The 26107-nt window shown below is 31.5% G+C and overlaps 1 protein-coding gene across 3 annotated transcripts in view; it reads right to left on the bottom strand.

The window, feature by feature from the left end:
- The window catches only part of LOC125065036 (slit homolog 1 protein), a 117724-nt gene that overhangs the window by 20108 nt on the left and 71509 nt on the right, over window positions 1-26107 (bottom strand). Inside the window, exon 1 of one of the 3 annotated variants that reach the window (XM_047672473.1) lies at window positions 2680-2941. The exons of 1 other annotated variant lie outside the window; for it this stretch is intronic. The gene's annotated coding sequence lies outside the window, so the exon portion shown is untranslated. Of the gene's footprint in view, window positions 1-2679; window positions 2942-26107 lie in introns of those variants that run through there. One more of the 3 variants, XM_047672474.1, reaches the window with a different exon arrangement.

The raw sequence follows: 26107 nt of genomic DNA, 5'->3' as shown, positions 1-26107 counted from the left end.
AGATGTTATAACTTAAATATGAGATTATTGGCTAGGAGACATAAGTACCCTTGCTTTTAGACTTTTATAGACGTAATATAATATGAAGAAAATCATTTTATGGTTACGATAATGGAAGAACGTGGTACGTAATTCTAGTAATGTTTGAACTGGGAAAAGCGTCACATCCGATTTAGATATGATCTTATTTTGTGAGTTTAATACATGGCTATTAAGAAAATATATAATATGGACTCCAAAATAAACATACGAACTCCAAGAAATATTTACACAGTTATTGTATATCAATAAGAATACTTTGAAAATGATGATAATGAGGACTACCAACTTTCTTGTAAAAAATTTTATATTTAACTTACTAACTTTATAAGGATCTTTTTATGTTTTTATTTTTCGATATAGGTATATCTTTAATCTGTGTCTAAGATATCATTTGTCTCGGCTTAATATAAACGCACAGACACAATTAATGAGTCTAGGTAGCTGAAATTTAGATCGGTTTGTTTATATAGCAAGCATCCGGTAACATGGTATTTTTGAAATTACAATTTAAAGGGGCAAATTCTTTTTTTTTTATGGCATTGGTTGGCGGACGAGCATATGGGCCACCTGATGGCAAGTGGTCACCACCGCCCATAGACAAAGGCGCTGTAAGAAATATTAACTATTCCTTACATCACCTATGCGCCACCAACCTCGGGAACTAAGATGTTATGTCCCTTGTGCCTGTGATTACACTGGCTCACTCACCCTTCTAGCCGGAACACAGAGTACTGTTATTTGGCGGTAGAATATCTGATGAGTGGGTGGTACCTACCCAGACGGGCTTGCACAAAGCCCTACCACCAAGTAAGATCTAGAGGGATAGTAAGAACCTGAGGAAATATGAGCAGGCTCTAAGTACGAATCTCAAATGAGATCACTTTCTTTTTCTACCCTTATTCTGCCACCAGGAAATTATTTTAAATGCCGTATCAATTGCCATTAATGTGGACATTGTAGGACGTTCTCTGCGTTTTATCTCAGGAAGCGAAATACAAATGTTACCAGGTGGCGCTGTGCAGGGTCTGAATAGGTTTGGACATTTGCTTAATAAAGGTTGGCAAAGACACTATCTATATAGAAAATGTATTGAGGCCTACAACATCTTAACAATACGATTTTTACGAAGACTTGTTATTGTCTGGTATTGGACACTTTCTCACACGATATTTAGTCACAGTTAGTGACCCGCTTATTGTGATTTGTAATCTTTATCTTTGGCTTATGAATATTAAAAACAGTGAATTTGTCGAAACACTGTCTCATTTTACACAATATTTTATGATATAGGTTGGCGGACGAGCAAATAAGCCACCTGATGGTAAGTGGTCACCACCGCTGTAAGAAATATTAACTATTTCTTACATCGCCAAAGGTCCACCAACCTTGGGAATTAAGATATTATGTCCCTTATGGCTGTTTTTATACTGGCTCACTCACTCTTTAAACCGGAACTCAATAATCCTGGGTACTGCTGTTCGGTGGAAGAATATCTGATGATGAGTGGGTACTACCTACCCAGATAGCTTGGTAGTAGACCAAGTAGACACACATCGTTTTCTGAAAACGTAGACTTCAATCTTTTGTCCAACATTTGACGTATATTTTATCAAATATCATTTAAAGCGGCTTAGCCAATGAAAAAAAACGTCGAACCTGATGAGCAAGAAAACACCCTCGAAAAAAAGTTTCATTTGAAAATAGAAGATGAGATAAGTAATCAGATACTGTTTACATTTATAGATACTTTTGTTTTTATCCATACAGCTGGTTATGTACAAATAAAGCTTTAATAACACGGAACTATGTAACGTACAAAAAATAATGTTGAACTTTATTTTTCACGATAAAGAAAATTCTGCTACACTTTACCCTTTCGCTTGAATCACTTTGCAATTTAAAGTGTAAATAAATACAGCAACGTTAAAAGGCAATTTTACCAACAATTCACGATCTTAAGTAACTATTTATTCGACGGCGTACGAAATAGCTTGTCATTCAAAATAGGTTTATTTAGGAAACAATAATATATATTTGTAAACGAGGTCAATAATTTACGGATATAAATTGAAATAAATTTAATTACACTCCGTTAAGTTATTCACAGTTGAGGTTAATTATAAATAAATTATAATTCTTAACTTCATGTAACCAAATTAGTACTTTGCCAAAACAAACTATAACACACAACTGGTCTTTTTAAAATTCGTCTTAAAACGATTAAATAACTATTAATATGCTTTAATCTTCTCTCTTATTTGATCTCACTACAATTATTTAATTCATATTAACGTTTATAAACCAAAATCATATGAAGTAAATGATCTGAGCTATATTGAAAATGAGTAGGCACAGGCGTATGGTCACTTTGTTTTAAGCTATTTAAAGATAGAAAGATTACGAACAAATAAAGTGGTTACCTCCGCCCATAGACATTGTCACTGTCAGACATATAAACCATTAATTCCACTGTCAAAAAGCTACCGCTGTATCTTAGAGTTTTTGTTCGTTATTACACTGTCTTAGAACCAGACTAGTTTAGTGGTTGTTAAATGGAAGGTTTTAATAATAATTAATACAATTTATATTAAATAAATTCAGTTTCTTAATTATTCTGTAAATAAAATAAAATATTACCTACGTAACAATGATAAATTCAACCCAGCACTAACACTTATTTGATGTATGGTTTATTTAAAACGTCATAATATCATCACATAGGTACTTGCGACACAAAATCACGCACATGAGAAACAGATCAACTTTGAGAATACAACGCGACAAAATTAAACTTCAACATGAATAATATAAGCGACTTCAACGCAGGTCTACGTTTAATTTAGTAGAGTTTTGAACTTGGTGTAGTTTTAATTTTATTTATTTTGTATAGTATACTCTTTCGCAGATTGCTATCGACTGCCTAGGCCCCTTGACTGATCATCCATTATCATTTGATAGCCCATCTCCGTCCGCGTGTTATTGTGCGTAATCGCATTCAGTGACGAGCTGCCGGTTCACGGCTTATGAACGGCACTGATCAGTGAGTCGGTGAACCCTTGACTAGGATAGATATCACTTTTGAATAAGACTCATTAAAGGCTTGAATATGCATATATAGGGATTATTTAATTGTGGATAATTGAATTGGTAAATTTATTTGCATTTATCACAAAATTTTATATTAGATCTTTTAAGTTATGATTATTTTGTACACCTATTAGTGAACTGCAGAATATTTTTTGTTAATAAAAAAATTTGCGTATAATTAACTAAATGGGTGTTACGACTTATTAAAATTTATCAAAGCAAATAATTGACCGTGAACTGTTACAGACATCGGTTAGATAAAATACTGTAGTGTAATAAGTTCGTATATAATACTCAAGTACAAAATGGAATGAATTATTAATTAATGAAGCAATAAATAAAAAATATATTCAGTATAAAATAATCCAATACTTACGATACTATTGAATGATTGAATTTAGTTCCCTTGTGACCTTTATTATACGGAACATTCCAGAATACTCGATATCATATATAATCTGTGATTAATAGGCAGTATGTATCCCCCTTTTCTTAACCATGAGACTAGTTATATAAAGAAAAAAATGTGACGTCATTTTTCAAAGGCAATAGTAATTAAATTCCTAGTATTGTAAGTCTATAAAAATATCATACATCGTATAAACTAATCAACCGTTGTATAACTGACGTCGAAGATAATTCGAACAAGTTTAATACCCTGAATCAAATGGGTTTAGCTGGAAGCCATCCGAACGATGCTGCGAGCGCGGTAGATAATTTTACAGACTAAGAAGTATCGATCCGACTTACTATATATAGACTCTTCCTGTTGCCGCGTCAAAACACCGAAATTGCGATTCCTTAGAGGTACAGTCATAAAGCACGCTTGAGGTTTTATAAAAATGTTCATCGAAATGAATTTTATAAATATTATAGACCCGTGTTCTGTTTGTTTTATGTAATTTTTTTTTTAATTATATATTTACTGATCAGGGTGATTGTAACGATATAGTACAAAATGCCATGCCCGTATTCAAATTTAATTCTAACTACAATTAATAATAAAACACAAAAAATCATCAAAATCTCTCCAATCGATTTTGTGATACCCGACATTTACTTGGTGGTGGGATTTCGTGCCCGTCTGTGTAATTACCACCCACTCTTCGTATGTTCTACTGTCAAGTAGCAATACTTAGTATTGTTGTGTTCCGTTTTGAAGGGTGAGTGAGGCAGTGTAATTACAGACACAAGGGACTTAATATCTTAGCTCATCTGCCTATCTACATCATTAAAAAAAAGAAATAATTTTGAATTATAAACATACTTCTTACATTAAATCATTTTCATAAACATTTTATATAAAAATGTGTCATATAAATAATGGTCTTCATAAATCTCGCGTTTTAATTCGCATTGTTGTTTTGGAATGGAGTGTTCAGCCTCCAAATAAAATGTATTCTTTATGTCTTATATACTTTACTCAGCTACTAAAATACATAGTAATAACGCTAATCTAGAATACTATTTTTCGCCCGTCTTAGTCCACGTGTTGGGAAGTTGTAGGTTTTAGGTATAAAAAAGTAAGCTTCTTTGATGTTCAAGCTTCCTTCATAACAAATTTCACCACAGTAGTAATTTAGAAACGTAACAGACAGACATACAGCATTACTTTGAAACTTGAGCGAAAAACTATAAGCTATAAAATATTTTTCGTAGGGATATATACTGGTCTCTTTTTGAAAGAGTACTCAGTTGTTTTAAAAGAAAATCTATACTTCGTTAGGAAAGGTATTCTACCTTTTTCTAAAAACATCGCAACTAAAGTGTAGACTATGAAATAGTAGAAAAAAATTAGTTTATGAGGAGCATAAGGCTTAGGTTTTTCTTTGAAGTTCAGTAAAATTTAAGTATTCGTTTTGGTATAAAAGTAAACTCATATTTACCTTTATAATATTGGAAAGATTGGAGTAATACTTGAAAATTTTCTCCCTTGACTATACCTGTATGACGTACATATATACAGATTACCCTAAATCACTCGAATTGTACTAAATACTTTTGAACTATAATAATGTTAAGGCTTCTTCTTGAACCATTTATTATTCGCCATACACAAAGATAGACAAGACGAGAATTTTGATATCATTTTTCTAATATTTTATGTTAATACTACTTGATTAGTAAACTCTCGTTATTTTTATAGTATTATGTTTTACGGCATTTTGCTTTGGGATAACGCGACATATATTGAAACTGTTTACATCCTATAAAAAGAACTATCCGGTCTATTTATAATCTTGGAGTTAGAGAATCTCTTTGGAGTGATTTTAATAAAGCAGGTATACTTACAGATGCTTCACAATATGTTCACAACAATTTTATGTACGTTCACAATAAGATAAATCTTTTTAAAAGAAACGATGCGATACGGATACGAGGAGGAAAGATAAACTAATAACACCGAGTTTCCGACTTCGCTAAGTTAATACATCCTTTTTGGGGTACGGTATTCGTTTCGATAATAAGATTCCACAGTTATTTTTAACTTGACCTATTTAAAATTCAAAGCTCATGTCAAAAAAAAACCATTTAAATAAGACATATTCATACTAGATTATATTAATAATAAAAAAGCAACTAATAGAAATTATTGATTTGTCGAGGTATAATTATACAAATTTAATTGTACTTTATTAATATATTCTGTTATTAGAATGGAGGTCAAGAGTAACTACTGAGTTTCTTACCGGTCCTCCTTTTTCAAAATATTGGTGTAGCCGGCATTGATGCGGGAACAACACATTTATTTAATATATATTTTCTTTCTATAAATGTAATATTTTTGATACTTTTTGGTGTTTTGTATGTTTTTAACTACGCGTATGATTAATTACCTGAAATAAAATTTATTGTTATTTTAAAGTACGAATGGAAACGAGCGGAGGTTGTAACCATTTCGAAGTCTTGATAATTGCTTCTAAAGTTCGAAACCCAAAAGTCTGTTCTTGCTGCAATAAAACAGCTAATTTTATGGTAGGAAAAATTGGAGTGCCTGTTTTATTGTTCTTGACAGCTTGCAGCTGTGACATTTAAAGGCATTGTTCTCAAGAGGGTAAAGAAAGGATAACGTTCTTACCTATTCAGGAAAATACAGCATTTTATGTACTACTTTTATATCATGTGGATTTTTTCATTCCGAATATTTTTTTTTCTTAGATTTGCACCCTGAATAACATTTCTTTACGTAACATTACAAAAAAAAAACTTACATAGATAACTTGTATGACTATATACCAAGTAAAATAAAATCGTTTCTATATACACATCATGACCGCGATGACATGGTCACAAGCTTTTTGCCATTTATTGACTACAGTTTTGAACCTCAGACCAAGATATTATTTGGAACTTACGTTTAATCTAAGGCATGTCATAAAAGTTTAAAAATTAAATATTCAATAAATATTAAACCAAAGAGAGATATCATTTATGAATGATACCTGAAATGAAGGTAGAGTTTTCTAAACGAATTTTTCTTTATGGAATGGGCCCATATATTTACATTCATATTCATTCGTTCCACTCTGAAGCTCAAACGTCTCTTTTCCAACGAATGCGATTCCCTTAAATTGAATTAATCAAGACATATATAATTCATACGATCTAATATTAGATTCACCCGAAAGGAACTGTCCGGGTTTTTTAAATATTTATTGGCATTATCAGAAGGTAAAGTATTTCTTTTGACCCAGAAATAATTTTAAGATTATATTTCACCAAAATAGTGATCTGAAACGATAAGACGCCTGGTCTTGCAAACATCGTGGTTTCAAATTCGGTTTTTGCCATCGCAGTTTCTCTTACTTCACTTGTGTTTATAATATTCATGTCACGATCGGTGGCGAAGGAAAACTTCGCGTCAGATAAAATTCCACCATACGTTTATCGATATTTAGGGGTGTACAGTGAAATCATATTCTCCAAACTTTATCCTTTAGAATCCGAGCATTTGCGAGCAGAGGGGTATTTGCTATTTCTATATTTCGACTTTTAGATGAGAAAACTAGAGATTTAACGAATAGAAAAGTTAAACGTAGGTATTATGTCGCTAGGTCTAGGAACGTATATCAGAATTACCTATAGCTTGACACTGAAATTATCTGGTTACCAAAGTACAAGTACCTTCTTGTGAGAAAATTTACGTGTATATACACCAACATACATTAGAGCGGTGTGTAAAATAAACTTCAAACTATCTCCTCTTTACTTCACTTTGTATAACTTTTTTTTTACATTACATATTTACTTTAGCAGCCTGTAAATTTCCCACTGCTGGACTAAGGCTTCCTCTCCCTTTGAGGAGAATGTTTGGAGCATATTCCATCTCGCTGCTCCAATGCGGGTTGGTTGAATACACATGTGGCAGAATTTCGTTGAAATTAGATACATGCAGTTTTCCTCACGATGTTTTCCTTCACCGCCGAGCACGAGATGAATTATAAAAACAAATTAAGCACATGAAAATTCAGTGGTGTCTGCCTGGGCTTGAACCCGAAATCATCGGTTAAGATGCACGCGTTATAACCACTGGGCCATCTCGGCTCTTACGTATAACTTATGACACATTTCTCATTCCATCAAAAACTAAAAAATAAAATTGTGTCGTTAAAATTAAATTTATTTCAAGAATATCATAAAATTATACTTAGAAAAAAATAACTCAAAGAGTTTTATGTGTACGGATTTTAAGTACGTGTCAAGTCCAAACCGCGTATTCTGGCTGCGAGAATACAAACATTTGATTTACTTTTTATTTATATTTTATTATACAATTTAATGTTTGAATCTCATTCAAGACTATTCGAGTATTTTCATTCGAAATGGAGTCTAAAAATCCAGGTTAAACTTTATTTATTCCATATTTAAAGAAACAAACAATATCTCGGGATAATCCCGCTTCGTATCGCAGCTCACCGGACTAAGTCTAATTCCGGTCTACGTTTGAGGTAATAAAAATAGCATAAAACAAAAACATTGCGCATAACCGAACTAACGTGGGCTGTTAACCTACAAACATAAACATGAAGTAGCCATTTCAGTATAAAGACACAATGTAATTCTTTTGTAAAAAAAATACGACATAAGTCATTTTAGAGCTACCTCGAAATACACTTACGTCATCATTAGATTTACGCCGGCATTTTAATAATAGACTGCGGCTCATTTACTACTTGACTTGGTGGTACGGGCTTTGTGCAAGCCCGTCTGGGTAGGTACCACCCACTCATCAGATATTCTACCGTCAAATAACAGTACCCTGCATTGTTGTGTTCCGGTTAGAAGGGCGAGTTAGCCAGTGCAATCACAGGCACAAGGGACATAACATCTTAGTTCCCAAGGTTGGTGGCGCATTAGTGATGTGAGGAATGGTTAATATTTCTTACAGCGCCTTTGTTTATGGGCGGTGGTGACCACTTACCATCAGGTGGCCCGTATGCTCGTCCGCCAACCATTGCCATAAAAAAAACTAAACTAGATTACAAAACAAATATACATAAAGTTAGACCAGAAAATACAGTATGTCTTGAAGATTTTGGTTTATACTAATCTACAAATGTAACTGCGCTTCGCAGTTTCAATCGCTTTAAATTAATATTTAAATAAATTAATAGTTAACATTGATAGCAATAATTATGACAATATTAAGCAACTCTTGCTATCCCTGCTAAGCCAGAATATGAAAATGAAATAGAAATACTTTTAATCCTATTTAACTTATTTAGTATACAGTGTATAACAGAAATTAAACAATCGCCATCCGTATCACTAATGTTATTGTCATATGACACATGACAATAACATTAGTGATACATATTATAAAATAAAAAATTTTGATTGTGATTGAAAATTGATTGACATTATAAATCCTTTTAAAAATAAGTCTTCTTTTTTTAATTGAGACTTTATAATTCCTTTTTTTATTTGATTTGGTTTTCACAAGTATTTTCTTCTACGCAATTGTTTATTACTTAAGATAATTAACCAATGGTATTGCAATCGTGCAATTACAATTATTAATTCCTACTCACATAATAATAGTAATTTTAATAAAAACAATATCTGACTGGTATCTATAACATTAAAATTTTATTCATTAGGTCTTACTAGCAGTAGCGAAGCGTTAAGCCTAAGTAATGTTAAACACTAACTTCACACGAACGTCTAAAATTTCAGGAGCAAATATATTAGGCGAAATATATTTCAACGGAGCGAAGTTTAAAGCGGTTTTAGTAGTTATCTTAGTACGATATCATTCTGTATAACTTTAAGGCTAATTATTAAAAATAAATTAACAGTATTACAGTAATTAATCAACATTTCATCCAATAACATATTGGAACATCAGTTGCTTCTAAGCATCGATTATATATTGTGATATATATTTGTATAACGCTGAGATCATGTTACAATTTAGTACCAATAGATGGCGCTAATTGATTGATTAATTCTCATTTCTGAATCACGTATCCCAATAACAAAATCTTTGTTCAATTTAAAAAAAAAAGCATCTTCATAGAAGCACTAATTCATATTATTTTCAAATTACCACGACCCGTTCGGAAAGAAACAACTCATATCTGAGAAGTAACGGCGAAAGTAACCCAATATTCTTTCGTGTGTCAGTAATGTGTTAACAATGTTTATATGTATACTGTATTTTATGAAGGCGTATTGAGTATACTCGTATATACATAGTTAAGTACAATAAATTGTATAGACTAATTAAATAAGTTATTAAAGTTTTTACAAAAGATGGAAATCGCATCAGCATCGCCTATAATTATCATTAATTATATTGATCACCCGATGCTTCGGTCCCGGTGTGGCGTAAGCTACGCTGATATGACAGTCGATTATGATAAGAATGGTATAAAGCAGTCACTAGAAAGTAGATTGACACGAATATTAATAACACCACATCCTTCACAGTGCTTAACTTTAAAAACGTCGTAAATCACAATCATTGCTTAAGGAAAATGGTCGCTATTACAAACTATAAGAATAAATATACCAATATTACTTAACAAATGTTTCTACTACATTACCTAGTAAACTAGGGACATAACGTCTCAGGTCACAAGGTTGGTGGCGCATTGGCGATGTAATATGGTTAATATTTCTTACAGCGCCCGACTTTATGAACCTACACCTTGCATTATATTTCAACAAAAATAAATTTTATCGACTTTTATAGTGCAGTATAAACACACCTTTACAAGCAGGTGCTACAGACACTAATTACCAACTTATTCAATTTTAACCGCTGAGTGCTCGAAGTGTATGAAACGTGTTAATGGACTATCAGCGTTAATAGTGGAATAGAAATAGTTTGATCGATCAACGTGTCAATCACTGTTTCGTAACAAGTGACTACATCCACATTAGACAAATGTAACTTCATTTTACTTTATGGTAGGGCTATTTGCAAGCTCGTCTAGGTAGATAATACCCACTCATCGTCATCAGAGGAGTTCTGGTTGGAAGGGTGATTGAGCTAGTGTAATACAGGGAACTTAGTCTTAGTTTCAAAGATTGGATTGGAGTTGTACGGGGTAGGGGGGATGTTGATATTACTTACAACGCAATAGTAACTAATTACATGAGCTGGTTGTATTAAACATTTCGATTTTTTAATTTCGATAAACACAACTTGTTAATTTTTTAATGGTACAGTTGCTATTTAAATTCATCATTTGCAGACAACATAATAATTTAAAATATTCATATTAGTTAGGTTATTAGAAAAAAAATGTTATAGAATTTTTTACTTTATTTTTGAACTATTATTTTGAATGAATTAACGCAATTACAGTTAAGCTCAGGTTACGTCTCCTTATTCACTTAATCAGTATTAATTCAGTACCTCAATCACTCCCAGGCCTCTTATTCCGACTAGAACTAAGAGGCAATCCATTTCAGGGCTTAACAACACTTTTTGGTTAAGTGTATTATTTTACTTACACAGTATACCTGAGTTTTTTTATACTATTTTCATGCTGATTTCTTATCAAGCCCTATTATAGAGCTATTCTGTAGGAACACGTAACTCAGAGCAGAACATGTACGTGAAATGTAAAATGGTGATATAAGCCATCGACTCTTATAATCATTACATTTATAGGATACACGTATCAAAATGGCGTATCACCGTAAGTCGATTGTCAATATTTCACGACTGAGATACGAAGTGAACTCTTACAGAATCCCACTACAGGCGTATTCTTAACATTTGAATAGAATTTGTATGTTTATCATAATTCGTTCATTTATTATATCGTAATATAAATAATGTTATTTATTTAATATAAAAAAAAATTGATTGATAACTAAATTAAATAATACACCACCTTGACGCCCTGAGCATTGCCTCGCTAAATCAAAAGCCAATTCAGTGACAAAGTAAGGCTTTTGTGAAATTCCACCTTAAAATTAACTTATAGGCGAAAGCTTTCAAAGTAAATCTAATAAGGTTTTTTTTAAAAAGGTTTTTTTCGGTATATCGTCTTTTGCTAAATTTAATTTTATGATGAATGTTTTAAATTACGATACATGTAATAATAGTAGTAGTTAATCAAAGTTCAAGGGTTAAAATCACAGACAAGGCTAATCAGTTATTGGATTTAACTGTCAAGAAATTTCCAATATTCATCTGGATTTAAGATGTTCGTCGGTAATCCACTACTGAACATCGGAAAGAACGTAAATACATTTGACTGGAAATCAGTCCTGTCAGACTATAGATAGGACTTTAAGAGTGAGGTTATTCTATGCGACTGTTAGTTCCATAATGTGTAAGGGAATATGAAATATACCTGTGTTTGCACACACATGACACAGCCCAAATTTAAGGAATGTTATCTAGCAAATGGATTGCAAAAAAAATGTTTTTTTTTATGATTACGATTTTTAAACGCAAAAATGCAAAATTACAGACACAATTTACAGGATTCTAATTCAAGTTATATCTACATTCCAAATCAGCCCGAACTACTTAATTTAATGTAAATCTCAATTATATAAGTCGGAATAAAGGAATAAGAGATCAAACGGACGAGGCCAGACAGCGTAACAAATGAAACGCCCTTGACGTTTAAATATCTCCTTATCCATCTCAATGGAAGCTCGTAATGAGCTGACCGCGCGGCCGTCACTGCCTCAGAATATTCGTCTTACTCAAGCCAATATTTAGAGATATTAACCTTTCCTTACATCGCCAAAGTGCCACCAACCTTAAGAACTAACTTTTTATGTCCCTTGTGCCTGTAGTTACAATGACTCACTCACCCTTCAAACCGGAACACAACAACACTTTTTGGCGATAGAATGTCTGATGAGTAATAGGTACCCAAACGGACTAGCACAAAGCCCTACCACCAAGTAAAAATTGTTTATTCAAATCGGCTCATAAAAGCATTGATTGAAAGCAAAGATTGAATCGTCATGAAACAGTGTTGAATTCTACCGAAAAGAACCGGCAAGAAACTCAATAGTTACACTTTTCAACTCTAATCCAAATTTCAATTACAGAGTATGTCAATATACTACAAGTAAATTTATTTATATCCTGCCTTGAAATCAACAAATACTAAATGAACGCTTTTCTATTATTAATATAATCTTATATTACGTAGTATGCTTTATTTATTAATGTTTTTTGACATGACCTTTAAATAGTTTAACAAACCAATTAAACGGGTTTTTTTCAAGTATTTTTTACCGTAATGTTAATATTTACATAAATATATGGATTATTTGATAACTTCTGACCGATTTCGGCCACAAGAATCATTCTCGAGGGAGAATGTAAATCGGTTTCGACCGGAAAGAGTTCAAATGTCAGACCAATGGGATTATATACTTTTTGAAGCTTGGTAGTGTGAACATGGAAGGGGAAACTAAGAATTTTTCAACAGAAAAACGCAATCGATTCCGTTTTAGATGCCACTATCGCGAGATCTACGGCCTTATAAGCTAGACTGGACGTACGAACTAGCTAGTCTATGTAAACACAGTTTAGCTTCATATAAATTATTTAGTTAATGACTTCAGATTATGCACGATAAACATAGATTTCGCCTGAACCGCGTAAACAGTTTATAGTTCCCAAAACAACTAGTAATGAATTTGTAGCTTATAACGAATATAGTTTTGTAATTTAACATACACAATTGACCATGAGTCTGCATACTATAGTTAGGTTAGGTTACTATAGGAACTTGCATTCGTAGCGAAGGCATCACACGGTAACATAAATATTTAATAAGATCAAAGCTTTACAAGCGTGTGTTCTCAACAAATATTCTCAAGCCTGTACTGATCTTTAAAGTAACACACAAAAGTGTGGTTGAATTATTGACAACGGGGAGAAGAATTTGGGTCCTATTTTGATAAAGATGATGTTTAACTGGCCGATTTCCGCCACGGTAACCATTCTCAAGAGAGACTAGCTGTCTCCGCTGGACATATTATATTACAGAATCTCATCAGATGACTGAAATTGTTCAGACGCTGGACCAAAGGCTTTCCAAAGCATGGAAGTGTACACACTTCTAACTTCCAGTATCCGAGCTGGTATTGAAAATATTGCGACAGAAAAATCCCATAACGTTTATCGGCACGAACCAGTGTTTGAACACAGGGCCTTTGAATCTGCAGCCTTATTGGCTAGCCACGAGATTTACGAGTCAAAATCAGACAATACTGACTGTAAAAATGCTCACTACATGCCGTGTTACATAACGTTCAAATTATATAGGTCAGTTGTCACCTTAAGGAGTAACCAAAAACAAAATATGCGTTACAAAAAAAAACATTAAAAATAGTATTTCAATTGTACTTTCATTTAAAATATTTATACACAAAGAAATACCTTCTATAAATTCAGCAACATCTTAAGACCCCAGGTTTCCAATGTTCTCGAGGGTGTCGTTTAAGAATCGTTTATATATAAAGTGCCGATATTCGTTTAAGTACATGCTATAAACGCAGGAATATAATCAAATTTAGGATATCCAATTATTTTTAAGCGATTTAAGTTTCACTTTCAATTACAAACATATTGTTTTATTGTTCAAACTCTAACGTAGAACATAATTCAATTTTTCACTATAACAAGTACTCGGCTACATTCAAATATGATTGAATAAAACGTACCAGGATTGGAACGTGAGATTTATCTTGGAAAATTTCGTTTCATTTCGTTGGAAATGCTTATATAAAGTGTTGCATGGAATATGTATTATTTATTGAGGCAAAAATAACTTCGTTTTGTTATGTAGGTATATCTAAATAGTAATTTAATTGTTTTATAAGCAGGTATAAAAACGTTTGATAAATGAATAAACTACTTCCATATATGCAGAAAATATTTTCTTTTCAATTAAAAATACGAATGAATTTTTTTTGTTAAATTAACGTCTTGATCTTAGTAGATATAATTAGATTGTATAGTGATAAATTTAAAAACTTTAATTAGTTCATAATTAGTCTGATGTAAGCGAAACAGAGTTTCAGACAGCCAATAAACGCTGCCGAGTAATATCAATATTCTTTTTTCTGCTGGTCCTACGCTTCATTACTTAAGGTCATGTCTTTGAAAGACTTGCGTTGCTTTAATAGTCATTTGATTTCAGCTTCTCTTAGCGTAGTTGTTAGTGTGATTTAGTGTTCAGTAGCGTAGTATTTTCGCTTCGACCGGACACGGTCCAAAACCAACATATTACGTCTTGTAATTTATAACTAGTCATGTACTAAGTCACTTACATATACTTTTTTCTTTAAATATTTTTCTTTATCTGTGGCATATTTGATATTTCGTACTTCTCCGTTCACGTAATTTTCGTAAAAAGGGATCCAAACTTTTTGCTTCACATAATTATATAGATTATAAATAAAAAACCTAATCTTCTTTTTAAAAAATCTTGTATTAAATTATATTTTTTCTTCCTAAACACTTATATGACTGTATAACTCAACAAACATGTTTTGATTTAACTTATAAAATGAACATTTTGATCTTTTATTTATTATGTACTATTGTATATTTTCTGTAGAGGTTGCAAGACTTTTTATGTTATTTGTATATATGTGATATTATTATATTATATAATAAAAGAAAATTAATTAATAACAGTAATATTTTTATATGTTATAAATAAAAAGTATTTTAAAATCATATCAAGTTTCATTCCGTATCAGTGTTAAATTTATTAGATGCACGTAACCGCTGAAGTTTTAATTAGTCCCGCGTTAATTTCACTTCGTTTTCCCGAGCAAGTGTTAAATATTCAATGCGCGTGCTTTGTATTTTCTTTTGATGATAAAAATAAAATGTCTCTTGCGATGAAAATTGTAAAGGTTGTGACCGGACTTCGTGACGCTCATTCGTAATGTAAGGCAATGAGATTACAAGGTCTTCTATTGATTTTCATCTTATACCGCATTTAAAGATACTTCGATAGATATATAGATAAGAACTATCTTATACTCGAATACAAAAACGGAATTATGTAATTGGAATTTATGCAGGATTTAGGTATGTGTCGGTGAGAACGACTCATATTAACATTTACAAAATATAGCTATGTCCTTCGTTTTTTTTTCGTGACACTTCTATACATTGCCGATGTCTACGGTAGACGACAAAACACTAACCATATTTTTATTGGCTACTTGCCAATATGACCAAAACCACATTTTATTGACGTCTTAGTTTTCTATTTTTCTTCTTTATTGTAAAAATAACACGACGCATGATAATCGTAGCTTTAAGTACAAACCTTAAAGGTTTTTATAATGTCAGTTATAAACAATTTTAAATAATATTATCTTATTTACTTTATGGATATTATTTTAAAGGCTTTCAATATTTGCTGATGTTTATTATTGTGTGATTTATATTGTATGATTTTTCGATTTTTAACGTTATCAATAAGAAAAACACATTTGAAGATTAATACCTCGCTATATTTAATAAATCAGTTTGCTTACGGATGGTCAAATCGCGTTATTAAAAAATATCGCAATAAAAAATCTTTTGTAAGTCTTTGAGTGACGCGAATGACGTGAACAACTACGTCACGAGCTATTAAGGCACGTGACTCGTCAAAAACGGTACTGGCCACAATCATATTTAAGAAAAGACTAGTGTTACTCACTAAACTGTTAAATAATAAGATTAATATCTACGTAATCCTACTAATAACTTCGCCTGTAATAACGTCCGTATCAAACTTCAGGCTGCTGAAAATTACCTGACAGAAAAACTCAATAATTTTTCATCAACCCGGAGTTTAAATATGTGACATTGGGAAGCTAATATCTAGCCTCTAGACCAACAAAGCCTAGTTAAGTAGAAGTTAAATTGAGCGAAAAATTAAATTTTTAATTAAATTACAACCCTAAACTTCACTTAATAAAGTAGACTTATTTTGAATATTAAAATATGACCCCTTCCAGTGTGAATTGAGACTTCAATATTAATATAAATGACCTTAATTACCGTTAATAGCATCAATTAATTGAATGACATTATTAATAACGAGAGATTATTATATTTGATGTAATGTTGTACATTGTAATCTTGATTCAAGAACAGCAGCCTCGTTGTTTAAACCTGTTCAGCGATGTTAAATATTGTAATCTGTTTGAATCCGGATCGGTCATTAAAAGTTATGTGGTGTTTTGTTAAGATTATTATAAGCAACGCAATATAAGCGTACGTATTTATTCATGAACAGGAACAGCTAATGCCACTGCTACACACAACACACATTTTCATTCGTCGCTGACAAAGGGACAAAAAGTATAAGGATAAAGAAGTCTGCCATTACACCGTATTTTACCATGACCGTGCTGTGAACATATCATGTAATGAAACAAGCATACGACTAGACTTTACTACCTTCAATAAAAGAACCTATGTTTCGTAAAGATCGCAGTGCTTCTGCAAGCCTCCCGGTGTGGCACATGTGCATGGGCTGTGATAGTCACTTTCCATCAGAAATCTCCTCCTGAAGCCATAAGCCATAAAAAAAATGAGCTGCGCTTAACTTTTTATGCGATTGACGTGCCAAGCGTGAATTTATCTTCTTGTAATACATGTACGTTTGTTATAAAATATTATTTAAATATTAGAACACTACTACACAAACATAAATAAAACAAACTATTGCTTCAATTATTAATTAATTTCATTAATCATCCAGTACTCGTTAAAGTAAAAGGAATGTTGTATGTTATTGAATAAATATTCTCGATTAAATGAATTGTCAATATCGGAAAAAAATTAATATATATTTGAATAAATATTTATTCGGAGAAATGTTTTTTTATTCGACACGAATACACTACTGTACCGACTTACGAATCAACAGAATTTAACCCCTGTGCATAACGGTATTAGTGACCGTAATATGTTCATAGCAAACGCGTCTCATATGGCCGTGTATGGCCGACCAGAAGACCCGTTCTCTCAGTAAATAACTTTCCCGGTGCTGATACGCTCCGTGCAGGGTACGTGACGGTTTTTATCGGTCCGGTACCGATAAGCTGTGTAGTGAGCATGGTTCTCAACACAAAGAGTATTTTATTATTCCAAAATAGTTATCACACATTAATAGTATTATTAATACAAATTAAATACCAAAAACAGAAGTGCCAGATCTGTAATCTTATGTATGCGACACTCGTGACTTATAGAATGTCGTAAATCTTTAAAAACTTCTTAAAAATAAGCTAAAACAAACTTGGTACGATCTTTGAAGGTAATCGAGATAACTTTATTTCGAAGGCTCGTGACGAAGCTAAGAGACGTGACATTTTATATCTTATCAGAAAACTGAGGAGATACTATTGTTTAAAATGTCAAAAACAATCGTTTTTTAAGAACCCTACATAGTAGCCCGCCTACATAACTGCTTTCCAAGATTTTTCCTGCTTTAAAAAAAGTCTAGCTTGATCCCTCCCCGTCTGTATATAACGAGCGAGTTACGAGCTTTATTCCTGTAGTATGAGACTAAAAAAAGATTCGATTACACTTTTAAGAAAATAAGAAATTAGTATGCCTCGCAAATTTTATAAAGCAGCCATTTCTGTACCTGCACTCTCTCGAAATATAAGAGTTACGAAAGAGAATACTGTTGTATCAGCACACTCATATACATACATATATGTAAATAAACTGTCATATACAGTTGCATGCTGTGGACGAAAACATATAAAAACATTTGTTTATTTACAAAAATGTATACACATCTTCACATGTTGATACATGAACTGTTATCAATGTAATGGTATCAAGCCCTTGTATTCCCCTAGCCCCACTGCAAATGAAATGGACGCCGTAACATTCATATAGCCTTGTAACTGTCAAAATATTATTTACGAACGCTCAGTTTCCCATAAATAATAACTGTAATCGAAATTTATGTCTTTTTTTTCGTTTAAATACTCGATCGGAAAAGTCCATCGCTCTATCCGGAAGTTTTATGCAATAAGGTTACTTTATAACTAAAATAAATTTTACTTATTTATTTCAATGTATATTTTAGACAATGAAATAAAGATAGTACTGTAGTTTATAATATATCATACATCAATTTACGTACAAAATATATTATTAAAAATAAACACTTTGTATCGGTAGACTTTCCTTTATACTATTATTTTGTGATTTTTAATATATAATTTTTATCAAATTGAATATTAAGTAAAACAGAGTAGAAGTCCTGCCACCTATAATACTATGAAAGCTCAGCACCACCAAAGTGTTGTACAGTAACAACATACTTCGAATAATAACCTATCATAACCCTTCATAAATTTATAATTTATATTTAAAATGGTAGAAATAAATGTAGAACTAAATTCGAATTTATTTTATTGTTAATCAGCAAAAAATATTGATTACTTAATAACTTTTTAAAAGCATTTTAAAAAATCCATGCATCATTTTTGAAGCTATGTATAGTAAATGAAATTTCCTATACCTTTTAAAATAAATAATTTCGTTTTTGTTCGGTACACGCGCAATCAAAGGCACGCTGTATTAGATTTTATTCCGTAAAATGGCAACCACATTACGGTAACCAACGAAATTATTCTTGCATTGCATACAAATGTATACTCTATTCCAATCATAACAAGACAATGACAAATAAACGACATTTGACAGCAAATTGACGCGATATATTTTTTTTTTTTAAATATAATAATATCCTTTATTCATAAAAAAAATATTTACAGATTAAAATGAGTTCCCTGGTTCTTGTGATAAGCAAAATCCTGTGCCACAACGAACCAGTGTGCTCTTCCATTATTTACTTCTTAAAGCTAAATATGAGAACGTAAGCAAATTATACATAATTAAATAAAAACAATGAAGGATAAGGAGAATGAATATGTGTTTGTGTGAGAGTTTGTTTGTCATTGGTCGAGAGACATTATTCTAGGATATTCACTATGGATTTACGAAAAAAATCCGTTTTATACGAACACGAAATGAATTATAAACAGAAATAAAACAAATGAAAATGGAATAGTGCTTTCATGATATTGAACCGTCGTTAAGATTCATGTATCCTAACTACTGATCTCGGCTCATATAAATCTACCGCAATAATTAAAATTATGTTATAAATAAAAGTCTTTTATTTCCAAGCTTAAGTTGAAAAGTTATTAACGAATATTTAAACTGCTTTACGTAATGCAAGTCTGAAACTTTCTGCTTAAAATTACTTAAACCGCAATTTTAATAAAGTAAAGGATAAAATTAATTGAATTTGAATGAGAAAATTTCTAAACAACCAGAAGAAAACTGGGTTGAACATCGCATTTGTAGTAGACAACATACATACCCGAAGCGATGTAATAACAACTAAATACATTCAATATTTTTTGAATGAGAAAATATATAACTTATGTATTTTTATTACAATATATGTACACACTCTTATAACAGCGGTTGTAGGGTTGAATTCGGTAACTTTGAGAGAGAGCTGTGAGCTTAATGTTCAACGAGTGTGACAAAGCTTTTGAATAAAATGTCAAGCTTTACAAAATTCACGTATGCAATACTTTTGTTATAATGATTTTAAATTAAAAATAATACCTGTTTACTGTCTTCCAATAATAAAATAAGAATGTATAATATATCGTGTTATGCAGAAATGTTCCAAATAACTGAGACACGTTAAAGTTATTAAGATTTAAAAGGGTAATCGGTGTTATGAAATAAAAAAATATATACTAAGCGTTTCTGTACCTGCACTCTCTCGAAATATAAGAGTTACGAAAGAGAATACTGTTGTATCAGCACACTCATATACATACATATATGTAAATAAACTGTCATATACAGTTGCATGCTGTGGACGAAAACATATAAAAACATTTGTTTATTTACAAAAATGTATACACATCTTCACATGTTGATACATGAACTGTTATCAATGTAATGGTATCAAGCCCTTGTATTCCCCTAGCCCCACTGCAAATGAAATGGACGCCGTAACATTCATATAGCCTTGTAACTGTCAAAATATTATTTACGAACGCTCAGTTTCCCATAAATAATAACTGTAATCGAAATTTATGTCTTTTTTTTCGTTTAAATACTCGATCGGAAAAGTCCATCGCTCTATCCGGAAGTTTTATGCAATAAGGTTACTTTATAACTAAAATAAATTTTACTTATTTATTTCAATGTATATTTTAGACAATGAAATAAAGATAGTACTGTAGTTTATAATATATCATACATCAATTTACGTACAAAATATATTATTAAAAATAAACACTTTGTATCGGTAGACTTTCCTTTATACTATTATTTTGTGATTTTTAATATATAATTTTTATCAAATTGAATATTAAGTAAAACAGAGTAGAAGTCCTGCCACCTATAATACTATGAAAGCTCAGCACCACCAAAGTGTTGTACAGTAACAACATACTTCGAATAATAACCTATCATAACCCTTCATAAATTTATAATTTATATTTAAAATGGTAGAAATAAATGTAGAACTAAATTCGAATTTATTTTATTGTTAATCAGCAAAAAATATTGATTACTTAATAACTTTTTAAAAGCATTTTAAAAAATCCATGCATCATTTTTGAAGCTATGTATAGTAAATGAAATTTCCTATACCTTTTAAAATAAATAATTTCGTTTTTGTTCGGTACACGCGCAATCAAAGGCACGCTGTATTAGATTTTATTCCGTAAAATGGCAACCACATTACGGTAACCAACGAAATTATTCTTGCATTGCATACAAATGTATACTCTATTCCAATCATAACAAGACAATGACAAATAAACGACATTTGACAGCAAATTGACGCGATATATTTTTTTTTTTTAAATATAATAATATCCTTTATTCATAAAAAAAATATTTACAGATTAAAATGAGTTCCCTGGTTCTTGTGATAAGCAAAATCCTGTGCCACAACGAACCAGTGTGCTCTTCCATTATTTACTTCTTAAAGCTAAATATGAGAACGTAAGCAAATTATACATAATTAAATAAAAACAATGAAGGATAAGGAGAATGAATATGTGTTTGTGTGAGAGTTTGTTTGTCATTGGTCGAGAGACATTATTCTAGGATATTCACTATGGATTTACGAAAAAAATCCGTTTTATACGAACACGAAATGAATTATAAACAGAAATAAAACAAATGAAAATGGAATAGTGCTTTCATGATATTGAACCGTCGTTAAGATTCATGTATCCTAACTACTGATCTCGGCTCATATAAATCTACCGCAATAATTAAAATTATGTTATAAATAAAAGTCTTTTATTTCCAAGCTTAAGTTGAAAAGTTATTAACGAATATTTAAACTGCTTTACGTAATGCAAGTCTGAAACTTTCTGCTTAAAATTACTTAAACCGCAATTTTAATAAAGTAAAGGATAAAATTAATTGAATTTGAATGAGAAAATTTCTAAACAACCAGAAGAAAACTGGGTTGAACATCGCATTTGTAGTAGACAACATACATACCCGAAGCGATGTAATAACAACTAAATACATTCAATATTTTTTGAATGAGAAAATATATAACTTATGTATTTTTATTACAATATATGTACACACTCTTATAACAGCGGTTGTAGGGTTGAATTCGGTAACTTTGAGAGAGAGCTGTGAGCTTAATGTTCAACGAGTGTGACAAAGCTTTTGAATAAAATGTCAAGCTTTACAAAATTCACGTATGCAATACTTTTGTTATAATGATTTTAAATTAAAAATAATACCTGTTTACTGTCTTCCAATAATAAAATAAGAATGTATAATATATCGTGTTATGCAGAAATGTTCCAAATAACTGAGACACGTTAAAGTTATTAAGATTTAAAAGGGTAATCGGTGTTATGAAATAAAAAAATATATACTAAGCGTTATTTTTATATACCTATACAGTTTAAATTGTTGATGTTTCTTTTTCGCTTTTAATACTTGACGACCTCCGTGGTCGAGTAGCATGTACACCAGTTTTTATGGGTACGCAACTCTGAGGTCCCGGGCTCGATTCTCGGCCGAGTCGATGTAGAAAAAGTTCATTAATTTTCTATGTTGTCTTGGGTCTGGGTGTTTGTGGTACCGTCGTTAGTTCTGATTTGCAATAACACAAGTGCTTTAGCTACTCACATTGGGATCAGAGTAATGTATGTGATGTCCAATATTTATATTATTTATTAATTATTCAATCACCGTCCAACTGTAAATGCGAAAGTAAATGTGTCTGTTAGCTCATCACTCTTAAACCTCTGGACCGATTTATATTAAATTCGGTATAATAATAGTTTGAGTCACGGGAAGGCTACTTTTTTAATTCACTCCTTGAGGGGGTAAAATGCGAGGTGAAGGTTGTATGCAATAAAGTTTTATAAATATTCAACCAGTTATTTATATTTGTTACTATGAATTTCATTACGCACTTTACTTTTGCGGCATTATTGAATAATATCATAAATTATCGACAGAAGTTTGTATTCATTTCAGCGAAACCATAGTTTGCAAGTAAAGTGCGCATAACCAAACTTTACGAAGGCGTTATAATTTCATCTCGCTAAGTTGCAGAAGTTACTTGGGTCGGTTAAATTTATGCGAGAAATTAACATTATTATAGCATCTACGGTGTAATGTTTCACTACGGTGTAATGTTTCACTACGGTGAAATGTTTACTTGGTAGGGCTTTGTATTAGTCAGTCTGGGTAGTAACATACACTCATCATAATATAAATTACACCTATAATCTTGGTTCGTAATATTGATTAATTTCTCTATACCAAGATTTATTTCTATATATTAAACTATGTAGGTATTAAGGATTAGTGATCCATCGCCGATCATAGATATTGGTGCTGTAAGTAATATTAACCCAATACATGACCAATGCACCACCAATCTTTGGAACAAACAAGTTATGTTCTTAATGCCAGCTAAAGTTCCAACAAACTTAAATTAAGTACATGAACTCAGTTCATGCCAGGCTTTGAACTACGTTCTTTAATTAAGATTGACATATTCTATACAATAGTCCATTATGGCTTTAAAATTATTCTACTTCAACTTTAAACCGCTTTATTAATAATAGACATGATAAGTATAATTTAAATTTTAAATCATGTCAAATGTTGGCATGTAAAATAAGGTGAGGTTTGAACCTGGTGTAGGTTCAAGGGCTGTCCAATTATGTCCGATTAGTTAAACTATAAGTTTTATAGATATATTATTCAAAAACCCTACATTTTTAAAGTTCAACCGATTAAAATTTTAAAATTAATCACAAAAATTTATCTGAAAGTACGTTTCAACGAAATTAAAATTACTCAAAATCAATGAATTGAGATACATTGAAGGCGTACAAAAAAGATATTGGGTATATCTTAAAATCAAAGCCAAGTCAAGTCAAAGTTTTTTAACGAATCGCTTGAATTTACGTATTGACTTTGTTAAAAATAAATATAATACATTTTTACAGTACCATTTACTATGGCGTTGTTCAAGCATTAATGGTAACAGTGACGGCAAATGATCATGAGAATCATTTATCATATTTATTAAAAAATCTTGTCTACTTGTATATACTGAAGACCTACGTCTTCATTAGCAAATATCTGACGATTGCATAAAGATTACAATACGGATACGTAGTAAAAAATAAAGAAAGAAATATTTTATAACTGACAGAAGTCGCAGTAAATCGTAACCATGAATGAATTGAAGCGATTTTTATTCAAAACAGATATCGCTATGTTACACATATTACGAGTTCCATATTCGGGTCTGTTTCAAAAGAGTTTTTATTTGTGTCCCATCTAATAGTTCACGTACTGCGAACGATAGCATGAACGCTTTTCCATTCATATTTGCACTGTAAACGCTGTACTATTTTTTCTATATGTTATTTTTGTAGTTAGCTAAGTCTGATAGCATCACAACGATAGCAGAGTTTATATTACAACGGCCGTAATAGTATTTTATTTTACAAAGCTGTAAAATAAAATAACTATAGGTTTAAAAGAATCAGATCGACATTGTTTTTAACACGCTTTTATTAGCTTCACTTCTAACTATGTATATATGATAATCTTGGATAATTTATATAATTTTAATTTGACCCACTTCCCGGTCTTCGATTAGGATAACATTTTACACATGCTCTGAGTTCTGATGACAATACACGACTAGCTAAGATACGTCATTACAAATCCAATATGGCGGCCTCTCCAAGATGGCGGACTGGCTGTTTGAAATCCACTCCAATGATCAAATAAAAGGGTTTGCTGTCAGGAATACGAAAAAAATAGTCATTTTGTAATTTTTAATGCGTGCGTGTTTTTTAGTTTTTTAAACTATTATTATTTATACTATAATTCAAAATAATATTTACTACGTAATTTCACGCAAAAGTCTAGTAGCCGCTTAAGAACAGAAATATAATTGAAATCATTGACGTAACCAATAAACAGAACTCCTAAAACAGCTTACAAAGTCATGCTGTAATGTCGTCAAGTGTTTGCGCTCTTGATTGAACTAGAGAATGCAATCTACAAACATTGTGAGTTAGACAGTTACCGTCTACAGAATTAATCAACTCCGGTTCAGTACTTGCACAACGCTTCAAATTATTTCAAGTTTCAAACTATAATTATGATATAAACAAAGCACATGCGATAATAATGTATATGTACTTATATATAAGACCTTTATTTCTTTAAATGACGATATTGACGTAGAATTACGACGCGTAATTTGCATTAAAATAATACACAACAGCAACACCAAATAGGAAATTGACTGTGGACTAAATGACATCCAGATTCGAATGTTTAGCCGTTGGTTGTGCTCCAGAACTCTTCTCACTCGTATTAGATTGTTCTGCCACTGAATTTTAAGTCATGTAATAGAGTGCATCTACGCTTGTCCTCCGTCATTTCCTTCGTTAGTTCGCTAGTTTCCATTGAACGGAACGCTGAAGCCGGAATCGATGAAAAGGATTACAATAAACATCCTAAGCCTATGTTAATATAACATAATATCGATATAAATAAGGAGAGAAGCGATTTATCATTATTTATATCATGGGAATAAAGATATTTTCTGCTTCCTCAGGCTACACTCGATAAGACGACGACAGGACTCGATAAAAGGAAGGGACATTAGCGTAGTTATTACTGTAACTGGCTTCCGCGCTAAATTAATATCATTACTCGATACAAGGAAATATACCTGCAACATATTGGCATGTTTAAATAATAATCAATGAACTGTTTTGATATATATTTTTAATGGTTTCCTTATTTCCTCGTAGCTCCCATTATAATGGATAGATCCCGGGCTTCCTCAACGTACATAACAATTAATTCTGTATTTATAATATTAATATGTAAACTCTACTTTTTTCAAGTAAGCTCCTTCGAACACTTGTGAATCGTAATTATAGAAGA

The sequence above is a fragment of the Vanessa atalanta genome, chromosome 6 (genome assembly GCF_905147765.1).
Source record: "Vanessa atalanta chromosome 6, ilVanAtal1.2, whole genome shotgun sequence".
Lineage (NCBI taxonomy): Eukaryota > Metazoa > Arthropoda > Insecta > Lepidoptera > Nymphalidae > Vanessa > Vanessa atalanta.
The sequence above is the reverse complement of the archived record's forward strand: the minus strand, read 5'-3'. Positions and strand labels throughout refer to the sequence as shown.